Below are 12,176 nucleotides of genomic sequence, written 5' to 3'. Positions count from 1 at the left end.
GTGATGTTATTTTGTTTTTTTAATATTGTATTTTTGAGAGTATAACCTCTACTCTAGATTTATAAACTTTGCTTTTTGGTTTTTGTTATCAATTTTGTACCTTTAAGAATCCAATCTTCAGTACCCATTTTTATTTAGAAGTGTGATTACTGGCTTGATTGCTCTCTCCCCCTTTTGAATATCCCTTTTTGGCCCCCACGTCACCTATATCTCCTCCCTCCCCCTTCTCTTCTCTACCCAAATCTGTGAATCTTTATGGGCTTTCTGGGCTGTGGAGAAAACTTAGGGAACTGATTATTGGCTAGATCTGTCTCTCTCCTTTTGACTCCCTCTCTTCTCCTCCTGGTCATCTTTATCTCCTTCTTCCCTCTTCTCTTCTCTATGTAACTCTGTGAACTTCTCTGAGTGTTCCAGACTGTGGAGAGCACATAGGGAATTGATTAATGGCCAGACAGCTCTCTCCCCTTTTAATCCCCCCTCTTCTCCTCCTGGTCACCTCTATCTCCTTCCTCCCTCTTCTCTTCTCCATCTAACTCTGTGAACCTCTCTGGGTGTCCCTCAATGTGGATAATCTTTTCACCATTAATGCAGCTGTTTTATCATCAGTGCTGTATGGATGGAGAAGTTTTGAGACTACTCTAAGATTAAGACTGAAAGCCAGATGCAGGAGGCTTAAATACAAAACTTGAGAAATCCAGAAAACTCCTGACTCCAGGGAACGTATGGATGGAGAAGTTTTGAGACTACTCTAAGATTAAGACTGAAAGCCAGATGCAGGAGGCTTAAATACAAAACTTGAGAAATCCAGAAAACTCCTGACTCCAGGGAACATTAATTGACAAAAGCTCATCCAAAACCCTCCATACCTACACTGAAACCAAGCTCCACCCAAGAGCCGACAAGTTTCAGAGCAAGACATATCAAACTAGTTCTCCAACAATGCAGGAACATAACCCTGAGCATGATAATACAGGTGGGCAAAAGTCACACCAAACCCATAGGCACCTCAAAACTCACTACTGGACACTTCATTGCACTCCAGAGAGAAGAGATCCAGCTCCACCCACCAGAACATCAACATAAGCTTCCCTAACCAGGAAACTTTGACAAGCCACTCATCCAACCCCACCCACAGGGAGGAACCTCCACAATAAAGAGGAATCACAAACCACCAGCATACAGAATGGCCACCTGAAACACAGCAATCTAAACAAGATGAAAAGGCAGATAAATATTCAGCAGGTAAAAAAACATGATAAATGCCCAACAAACCAAACAAAAGAGCAGGAGATAGGGAGTCTACCTGGAAAAGAGTTCAGAATAATGATAGTAGAAATGATCCAAAATCTTGACAATAAAATGGAGTTACAGATAAATAGCCTGGAGACAAGGATGGTGAAGATGCAAGAAATGTTTAACAAGGACCTAGAAGAAATACAAAAGATTCAATTGATAATGAATAATGCAATAACTGAGATAAAAAAAAAACACTCTGGAGGGAATCAACAGTAGAATAACTGAGGAAGAAAACTGGATAAGTGAGGTGGAAGATAGAATGGTAGAAATAAATGAAGCAGAGAGAAAAAAAAAATGAATTAAAAGAAATGAGGACAACCTCAGAGACCTCTGGGACAATGTCAAATGCTCCAATGTTCGAATCATAGGAGTTCCAGAAGAAGACAAAAAGAAAGGCCATGAGAAAATACTTAAGGAAATAATAGTTGAAAACTTCCCTAAAATGGGAAAAGAAATAGCCACCCAAGTCCAAGAAACCCAAAGAGTCCCAAACAGGATAAACCCAAGGCAAAATACCCCAAGACACATATTAATCAAATTAACAAAGATCAAACATAAGGAACAAATATTAAAAACAGCAAGGGAAAAACAGCAAACAACATACAAGAGGATTCCCATAAGGATAACAGCTGATCTTTCAATAGAAGCTCTTCAGGCCAGAGGGAATGGCATGCTTTAAGTATGGTTAAAGTGATGAAAGAGAAAAACTTACAACCCAGATCACTGTACCCAGCGAGGATCTCATTCAAATATGAAGGTGAAATCAAAAGCTTTACAGACAAGCAAAAGCTGAGAGAATCCAGCACCACCAAACGAGCTCTTCAACAAATGCTAAAGGATATTCTCTAGATAGGAAACACAGAAAATGTTTATAAACTAGAATCCAAAACAACAAAGTACCATACTTATCAATCAATAATTACATCAAATGTAAATGGGTTGAATGCCCCAAACAAAAGACAAAGACTGGCTGAATGGATACAAAAACAAGACCCCTATAAATGCTGTCTACAAGAGACCCACATCAAAACTAGGAACACATACAGACTGAAAGTGAAGGGCTGGGAAAAGATATTTCACACAAATGGAGACCAAAAGAAAGCAGGGGTAGCAATACTCACACAGAAAAAATAGACTTTGAAATAAAGGCCGTTAAAAGAGACAAAGAAGGACACTACATAATGATTAAAGGATCAATCCAAGAAGAAGATATAACAATTATAGATATATATGTGCACCCAACATAGAAGCACCACAATATGTAAGGGAAATGCTAACAAGTATGAAAGGAGAAATTAACAGTAACAAAATAATAGTGGGAGACTTTAGTACCCCATGCACACCTATGGATAGATCAACTAAACAGAAAATTAGCAAGGAAACACAAACTTTAAATGATACAATGGACCAGTTAGATATATTTGATATCTATAGGACATTTCACCTCCCAAAAATAAATTTCACCTTTTTCTCAAGTGCACATGGAACATTCTCCAGGATAGATCACATCCTGGGCCATAAATCTAGCACTGGTAAATTTAAAAAAAAGAAAGAAAGAAATCCCAGCAACTTTTCTGATCACAATGTGGTAAGATTAGATATCAACTACAGGAAAAAACTATTAAAAATACAAACATATGGAGGCTAAACAACACACTTCTGAATAACCAACAAATCACAGAAGAAATCAAAAAAGAAATCAAAATATGCATAGAAACGAATGAAAATGAAAACACACAACCCAAAACCTATGGGATTCTTAAAAGCAGTGCTAAGGAGAAGGTTCATAGCAATACAAGCTTACTGCAAGAAACAAGAGAAAAATCAAATAAATCACCTAACTCTACACATAAAGCAACTAGAAAAAGAAGAAATGAAGAACCCCAGGGTTAGTAGAAGGAAAGAAATCATAAAAAATAGGGCAGAAATAAATGAAAAAGAAGCAAAGGAGACCATAGCAAAAATCAACAAAGCTAAAAGCTGGTTCTTTGAGAAGATAAATAAAATAGACAAAACATTAGCCAGACCCATCCAGAAAAAAAGGGAGAAGAATCAAATGAACAAAAACAGAAGTGAAACTGGAGAAATCACAACAGACAACACAGAAATACAAAGGATCATAAGAGACTACTATTAACAACTATATGCCAATAAAATGACAACTTGGAAGAAATGGACAAATTCTTAGAAAAGTATAACTTTCCAAAACTGAACCAGGAAGAAATAGAAAATCTTAACAGACCCATCACAAGCACAGAAATCAAAACTGTAATCAGAAATCTTCCAACAAACAAAAGCCCAGGACCAGACGGCTTCACAGCTGAATTCTACCAAAAATTTAGAGAAGAGCTCACACCTATCCTACTCAAACTCTTCCAGCAATTGAAGAGGAAGGTAAACTTCCAAACTCATTCTATGAGGCCACCATCACCCTAATACCAAAACCAGACAAAGATGCCACAAAAAGAGAAAACTACAGGCCAATATCACTGATGAACATAGATGCAAAACTCCTTAACAAAATTCTAGCAAACAGAATCCAACAACATATTTAAAAGATCATGCATCATGAACAAGTGGGCTTTATACCAGGAATGCAAGAATTCTCTAATATCCACAAATCAATCAATGTAATACACCATATTAACAAATTGAAAAATAAAAGTCATATGATTATCTCAATAGATGCAGAGAAAGCCTTTGACAAATTCCACATCCACTTATGATAAAAACCTTCCAGAAAGCAGGCATAGAAGGAACATACCTCAACATAATAAAAGTCATATATGATAAACCCACAGCAAGCATTATCCTCAATGGTGAAAATTGAAAGCATTTCCTCTAAAGTCAGGAATAAGACAAGGCTGCTCACTTTCACCATTACTATTCAACATAGTTTTGGAAGTTTTAGCCACAGCAATCAGAGCAGAAAAATAAAAGGAATCCAGATTGGAAAAGAAGAAATAAAATGCTCACTGTTTGCAGATGACATGATCCTCTAAATAGAAAACCCTAAAGACTCCACTAGAAAAGTACTAAAGCTAATCAATGAATACAGTAAAGTTGCAGGATATAAAATTAACACAGAGAAATCCCTTGCATTCCTATACACTAACAATGAGAGAACAGAAAGAGAAATTAAGGAAACAATTCCATTCACCATTGCAACAAAAAGAATAAAATACTTAGGAATAAATCTACCTAAAGAAACAAAAGACCTATATATAGAAAACTATAAAACACTAATGAAAGAAATCAAAGAAAACACAAATAGGTGGAGAAATATACCATGTTCATGGATCAGAAGAATCAGTATAGTGAAAATGAGTATACTACCCAAAACAGTCTATAGATTCAATGCAATCCTTATCAAGGTGCCAACGGTATTTTTCAGAGAACTAGAACAAATAATTTCACAATTGTATGGAAATACAAAAAAACCTCGAATAGCCAAAGACGTCTTGAGAAAGAAGAATGGAACTGGAGGAATCAACCTGCCTGACTTCAGACTATACTACAAAGCCACAGTCATCAAGACAGTATGGTACTGGCACAAAGACAGAAATATAGATCAGTGGAGCAAAATAGAAAGCCCAGAGATAAATCCACGCATCTATGGTACCTTATCTTTGACAAAGGAGGCAAGAATATACTATGGAGAAAAGATAATCTCTTTAACAAGTGGTGCTGGGAAAACTGGTCAACCACTTGTAAAAGAATGAAACTAGAACACTATCTAGCACCACACACAAAAATAAACTCAAAATGAATTAAAGATCTAAACATAAAACCAGAAACTCTAAAACTCCTAGAGGAAAACATAGGCAAAACAATCTCAGACATAAATTACAGCAGGATTCTCTATGACCCACCTCCCAGAGTAATGGAAATAAAAGCAAAAATAAACAAATGAGATCTAATTAAACTTAAAAGCTTCTGCACAACAAATGAAACTATAAGCAAGGTGAAAAGACAGCCTTCAGAAAGGGAAAAATAATAGCAAATGAAGCAACTGACAAAGAATTAATCTCAAAAATATGCAAGCAGCTCCTTCAGCTCAATTCTGGAAAAATAAATGACCCAATCAAAAAATGGGCCAAAGAACTAAATAGACATTTCTCCAAAGAAGACATACAGATGGCTAAAAAACACATGAAAAGATGCTCAACATCACTCATTATCAGAGAAATGCAAATCAAAACCACAATGAGGATCCATCTCATGCCTGTCAGAATGACTGCTATCAAAAAGTCTACAAACAATAAATGCTGGAGAGGGTGTGGAGAAAAGGAAACCCTCTTACACTGTTGGTGAGAATGCAAACTAGTACAGCCAAATGTGGAGAACAGTGTGGAGATTCCTTAAAAAACTGGAAATAGAACTGCCATATGACACATCAATCCCACTCCTGGGCATACACACCAAGGAAACCAGAATTGAAAGAGACACGTGTACCCCAATGTTCATTGCAGCACTGTTTACAATAGCCTGGACATGGAAGCAACCTAGATGTCCATCTGCAGATGAATGGATAAGAAAGCAGTGGTACATATACACAATGGAGTATTACTCAGCCATTAAAAAGAATACACTTGAATCAGTTCTAATGAGGTGGATGAAACTGGAGCCTGTTATACAAAGTGAAGTAAGTTAGAAAGAAAAATACCAATACAGTGTACTAATGGCATGCTGCGATTCATGGGGTTGCAAAGAGTCAGACAGGACTGAGTGACTGAACTGAACTGAACTGAATGCATATATATTGAATTTAGAAAGATGGTAACAATGACCCTATATGCAAGATAGCAAAAGAGACACAGATGTAAAAAATAGACTTTTGGACTCTGTGGGAGAAGGTGAGGGTGGGATGACTTGAGAGAATAGCACTGAAACATGTATATTACCATATGTGAAACAGATCACCAGTCCAAGTTCGATACATGAGACAGGGTGCTCAGGCCTGGTGCACTGGGATGACCCAGAGGGATGGGATGGGGAGGGAAGTGGGAGGGGGGTTCAGGATGGGGAGCACATGTACACCCATTGCTGATTCATGTCAATGTATGGCAAAAACCATTACAATATTGTAAATTAATTAGACTCCAATTAAAATAAATAAATAAAAATAGTATTTTTAAAAAGTTCATCTATGAAAATGGTGAAATTAATTATATATGCTCAATGTCTCTCAGATCTTTAGAAATAATGGATCAACTTTTAGACTTTGAAAGAAAAAAAAAAAAAGCCTAATTCATTAGGATATACTTAATAGGAAATCATACTTTCTTTGTCATGGTAATATAGTCTCTGTTTGATAATTTAATATATTTTAAGTTGTCAATGAAAATAATGAAACACTAACAGAAACTAGGTTATTGAGTTATATTGTATAAATATGATCACTGACAATAATATACACTATTATATATGTTAGATCAGATCAGATCAGATCAGTCGCTCAGTCGTGTCTGACTCTTTGCGACCCCATGAATCTCAGCAAGCCAGACCTCCCTGTCCATCACCAACTCCAGCAGTTCACTCAGACTCACGTCCATCGAGTCAGTGATGCCATCCAACCATCTCATCCTCTGCCATCCCCTTCTCCTTTTGCTCCCAATCCCTCCCAGCATCAGAGTCTTTTCCAATGAGTCAACTCTTCACACGAGGTGGCCAAAGTACTGGAGTTTCAGCTTTAGCATCATTCCTTCCAAAGAAATCCCAGGGCTGATCTCTTTCAGAATGGACTGGTTGGATCTCCTTGCAGTCCAAGGGACTCTCAAGAGTCTTCTCCAATACCACAGTTCAAAAGCATCAGTTCTTTGGCACTCAGCCTTCTTCACAGTCCAACTCTCACATTCATACATAGCCTTGACTAGACGAACCTTTGTTGCCAAAGTAATGTCTCTGCTTTTGAATATGCTATCTAGGTTGGTCATAACTTTCCTTCCAAGGAGTAAGCATCTTTTAATTTCATGGCTCAGTCACCATCTGTAAGGCAAAAGATAAGAAAAAAACTCCTTCGCTCATTCCATCTTCGAATATCAAGATAGGCCTTTCTGAAAAACAAAGAAGTTCATTTCTTCTTTGATCAAGACATAAGATTCTCAGAGGGGTATATGTGTGAGAGACATTCAATGACTTAAATGCTTTGTTTCTTCTATAAGCTCACTCATTCATAAAATTTATTATTTGCATTACTCTTAATACTTGTTGAGAGGTAATCAACATATATTTGTCTTTGAAAGGATCCTATGTATTTATTTAAGCTAAGACAGATTTGAAACTTTTCAGGTGAGTTTTTGTTTGGGGTAGGCTTTCTCCCCTGTCTATATTTTTTTATTTTAAATCTTAAGTGATATACTTCAGGCCTCAGGCATGACAGGCAATGAGATATGAAGGACCAACAGAAAAGTGTTCAAAAGCTCCTGTGTTAGCTAACAGTCTTCCAAATGTATTGCTATGGTCCACAGAGAAGGTTTGTACTTTCTCTGCACAGTTTGTCTGCACAGTTCCCCTCCTCCCTCTCCCTTAAATCTCATTAATTTTCTCCCAGGCCATTTCCACTAGGTCTAGGATCTCATGAATGCCTCTGCCTTAGGATGATTACTCCTGATGTTCTTTCTTCTAAAAGCAATATTTGTTCCAGATAGCTGAATGACTAACCTCTTCTTTTCCTTCAAATTAGTGTTTGTATGTGGGCTTCTCCATGGGGGTCTGCATTGACCACCATATTTAATTCCAAACAAAGGTCCTTAAAGAGATGGGAGTAACAGACCACCTTACCTGCGTCCTGAGAAATCTGTATTCAGGTCAAGAAGCAACATTTAGAACCAGACATAGAACAACGGACTGGTTCAAAATTGGGAAAGGAGTATGTCAAGGCTGTATATTGTTACCCTGCTTACTTATATGCAAAGTACATCATGCAAAATGCTAGGCTGGATGAAGCACAAGAAGGAATCAAGATTGCTGGGAGAAATATCAATAAACTCAGATATGAAGATGACATCACCCTTATGGTAGAAAGTGAAGAGGAACTAAAGAGCCTCTTAAAGGTGAAAGAGGAGAGTCAAAAACCTGGCTTAAAGCTCAACATTCACAAAACTAAGATCATGGCATCCGGTCCCATCACTTCATGGCAAATATATGGGGAAACAATGGAAACAGTGTCAGACTTTATATGCTTGGGCTCCAAAATCAGTGCAGATGGTGAATACAGCCATGAAATTAAAAGACACTCACTCCTTGGAAGAAAGTTGACAAATCTAGAAAATGTATTAAAAAGCATAGACATTACTTGTCAACAAAGGTCCATGTAGTCAAAGGTATGGTTTTTCCAGTAGACATGCATGGATGTGAGAGTTGAACTATAAAGAAAGCTGAGCACCGAAGAATTGATGCTTTTGAACTGTGGTGTTGGAGAAAACTCATGAGAGTCCCTTGAACTGCAAGAAGATCAAACCAGTCAATTCTAAAGGAAATCAGTCCTTGAATATTCATTGGAAGGACTGATGATGAAACTGAAGCTCCAATACTTTGGCCACCTATGATGCCAAGATCCAACACATTAGAAAAGACCCTGATGTTGGAAAGATTAAGGGCAGGAGAAGGGAGTGACAGAGGATGAGACGGTTGGATGGCATCACTGATTCATTAGACATGAGTTTGAGCAAACTACAGGAGATTGGGAAGGACAAGGAAACCTGGTGTGCTGCAGTCCATGGGGGTCACAGAGTCAGACACGACTTAGTGACTGAATAACAATAAACCCCATAGGCAATATATACATATATACTCCTGATATACTCCTGTTTCTTTTATTGTCCTATCACTTAACCCCTTATGCTACCTATGAAAGTGAAAGTGAAGTTGCTTCAGTCGTGTCTGACTCTTTGCCACCCAATGGACTGTAGCCTGCCAGGCTTCTCTGTCCATGGGATTTTCCAGGCAAGGATACTGGAGTAGGTTGCCATTTCCTTCTCCAGGAGATCTTCCCAAGCCAGGGATCGAACCGGAGTCTCTCACATTGCAGGCAGACTCTTTATCATCTGAGCCATGAGGGAATACTACCTACAAGATAGATATATATCTTCATTGGTTATTAATATCCCCTTGTTTGACTATAAGCTCTAAGGAGGCAGGGGTTTATATCTTTTCCCTCATTGTGTCCCAAGAGCATGATATGTGAACAATAGATTTTAAATACATATTTGTTAATGTGATGGATATACTTTATTAAACACAAATATATTTAATAAATACTTGAATCATTTTAATTCTCAGTGCTTACATAGCAGTCATATAGTAAGCAATAAAAAGTGGTATAATTATAATTAGCCATTATGCAAATTAACAGTTTAACTTACTACATTAGCATAGGTACCAAAGGAAAAAAAAGCTTTAGAGATTTTATCTCTTTTAAGTGGATGTGAGACTAAACATAGAAAATAATTTGATATGTTCTTGTGCTTCTCAAATCAAACAGGACATCTATATCTTTAGTTTGGAAACACCTTCTGGATTAGCACTTGGTTTTCTCTCTTCTTAATTTCTCTTCAATCCTACATGCTGTTCTCTGCTGCTATCTTACCAAGAATTTTGTTTTTGCAAATCAACATTCTAACAGCTTACCTAAGTTTTGTGCCATTGTACCTGGGTTCTGATAACCATTTATTCTTCTGAGTAAGAGCTGTAAGGATAGGGAAAATATCTTTACCCTGTTATGCAAAATCCATAATTCCACACTAACTGGAAGTTGGCATAAAAAATCACACTTTCCAACCTGTACATCTAAAATTTGCACAAGAGTTTGAACAATTGACCTTTCCTGGTTAATTACAATTAAAAAACATTTACCAATCTTCCCAAACAAGTAGGTTTATTTCTCTGACTCTCAATAATTAGGAAACTCTGGAAAATTTAGTATTTATTAGAAAATTTAGCAGCACCAACTCACTAATTTAATGTAACCTTATTCACTTCCAGGTTGTAAAACAGTGTCAGAGAAAGCTATATGAGATTAAGTAATTTGTTTTGCTATCATTTATTCATCTAACAAGTATATTTTTTTAATCCAGATTTACCACTGAGTGCTGGAGTGAACAAATTTCATCTCCTTATGTATTAGAAATAAATTTTCTAATGACTCTACAAAGGGCAAATGAACGCATCATAAAGTAACTCCCTTATGAATGTTTCATTTTGCAGCAAATCCCATAATAGAATCTAAATGATCTCAGGTTGTTTGCCTAATCCTTTAGTCTAGCTCTATTCCCTTGGTACATAGACAAAATGGATAATTTTACTTATAACATTTTCTGCTAATTGTTTGCTTCCCTCTTGCCCTTTTTGGTGCTTGAAAGTATAGCCATGAGAGGAAAAAAAGAAAGAAACTTTATTTGTACATACACATGGTGTGTATTTTTTATTACAAACCCTTGTGCTTTGCAAACTAACATTATTAACACCTTAAAACTATTGATTTGAAATGTCAGGGAATCAAGAAATACCTGCCATGCATACTTGATATGCTGAAGCTATGAAGCTTTCCAAAGTTATACTTGTCTAAATTAGCAATCCCGTCCACAATTCAGATCTAATTTGAATTGTTATGAGCAGCCTTAATTGCACTACTTTCTATATCCAACTATTGAGTGACTCTTGCTTTCATTACCCACCTCTAGCTGCTGAGAGTAAATTAAGTACTCAACCTAGGGTGATTTGCTCTATTAAGACAAAATGGTGACATACTGATTAAATTTAAACCGTCAGATTATATTTCATTTATTTCACTTTCTGGGGAGTATAGCCAGTTCTCTTTTTCCCATATATTTTCATTGAAACATTTGTCTTTAAAACCTAGAAATCACTATACTAAATATGAATTCTGAGCTATTGAAACAGAATTTAAATAGAAGAATATAATTTTTCTATAGAGGACTTGCCATCATATAAGCCTAGTAATTTGTTAAAAATTCATAAGGATGCAGGAATTGGATGTATGCCCCTACATTTGTGGAATTGAGTATATATTTAAATGTCAACACTTTATTTTTTTCAGCAGCTCTCATGCTTTTTAATCTTCTTTGAGATTCTTACACCATACTACCCCTGGTTGCCTGAATAGCAAAAATAAGAGTTCTTTTCATTTGTTACCTTTGCGGGGAAAACATCCCCACCTTTAAAAGTTAAGGGCTAAATGTGGTATGCAGAAAATCCTAAGATATTAAGAAGTCCAATATAACCCAGGATAGAGATTTATCAATATTAATTTTCTTATGTCTAAAGATAAATTTCAGTTGCACTCTTCATCATTTCGTTGTCACTTCTCAAGATTACCCAATAATATTATGAAAAGAAAAATGATTTTATAACCATAAGGAATTAAAACTCTTAAAAGGATGTTAAAATGTATTATGATACTTCCTCCAGGTGGTTTGTACAGGGGAAATATAATTTTTATAAGTTGTTGTAAGTGTAAAAATTATTTGGAAAAAGTATGTACAAATATGAAATATTGAACAAAGTGATTTTCTCCAAAGGATTTCTTTAGTATTGAAGGCAAATTGTGAAGGCTTATAGTACCGTGCATGCTTTAGCAAGGAGATGACAAATCTAGGTATTTTGGCAGAGAGCAGTAATAGTTTCAGAGATTGTCGATGAGAGTTCAATTCAGTTCAGTTCAGTTCAGTCACTCAGTCGTGTCCGACTCTTTGCAACCCTATGAATCCCAGCAGGCCAGGCCTCCCTGTCCATCTCCAACTCCTGGAGTTCACTAAACCTAATGGCCGTCGACTCAGTGATGCGATCCAGCCATCTCATCTTCTGTCATCCCCTTTCCTCCTGCCCCCAATCCCTTCCAGCATCAGAGTTTTTTCCAA

Source organism: Bos javanicus, chromosome 6 (genome assembly GCF_032452875.1).
Source record: "Bos javanicus breed banteng chromosome 6, ARS-OSU_banteng_1.0, whole genome shotgun sequence".
In the NCBI taxonomy this organism is placed as follows: domain Eukaryota; kingdom Metazoa; phylum Chordata; class Mammalia; order Artiodactyla; family Bovidae; genus Bos; species Bos javanicus.
The sequence above is the reverse complement of the archived record's forward strand: the minus strand, read 5'-3'. Positions refer to the sequence as shown.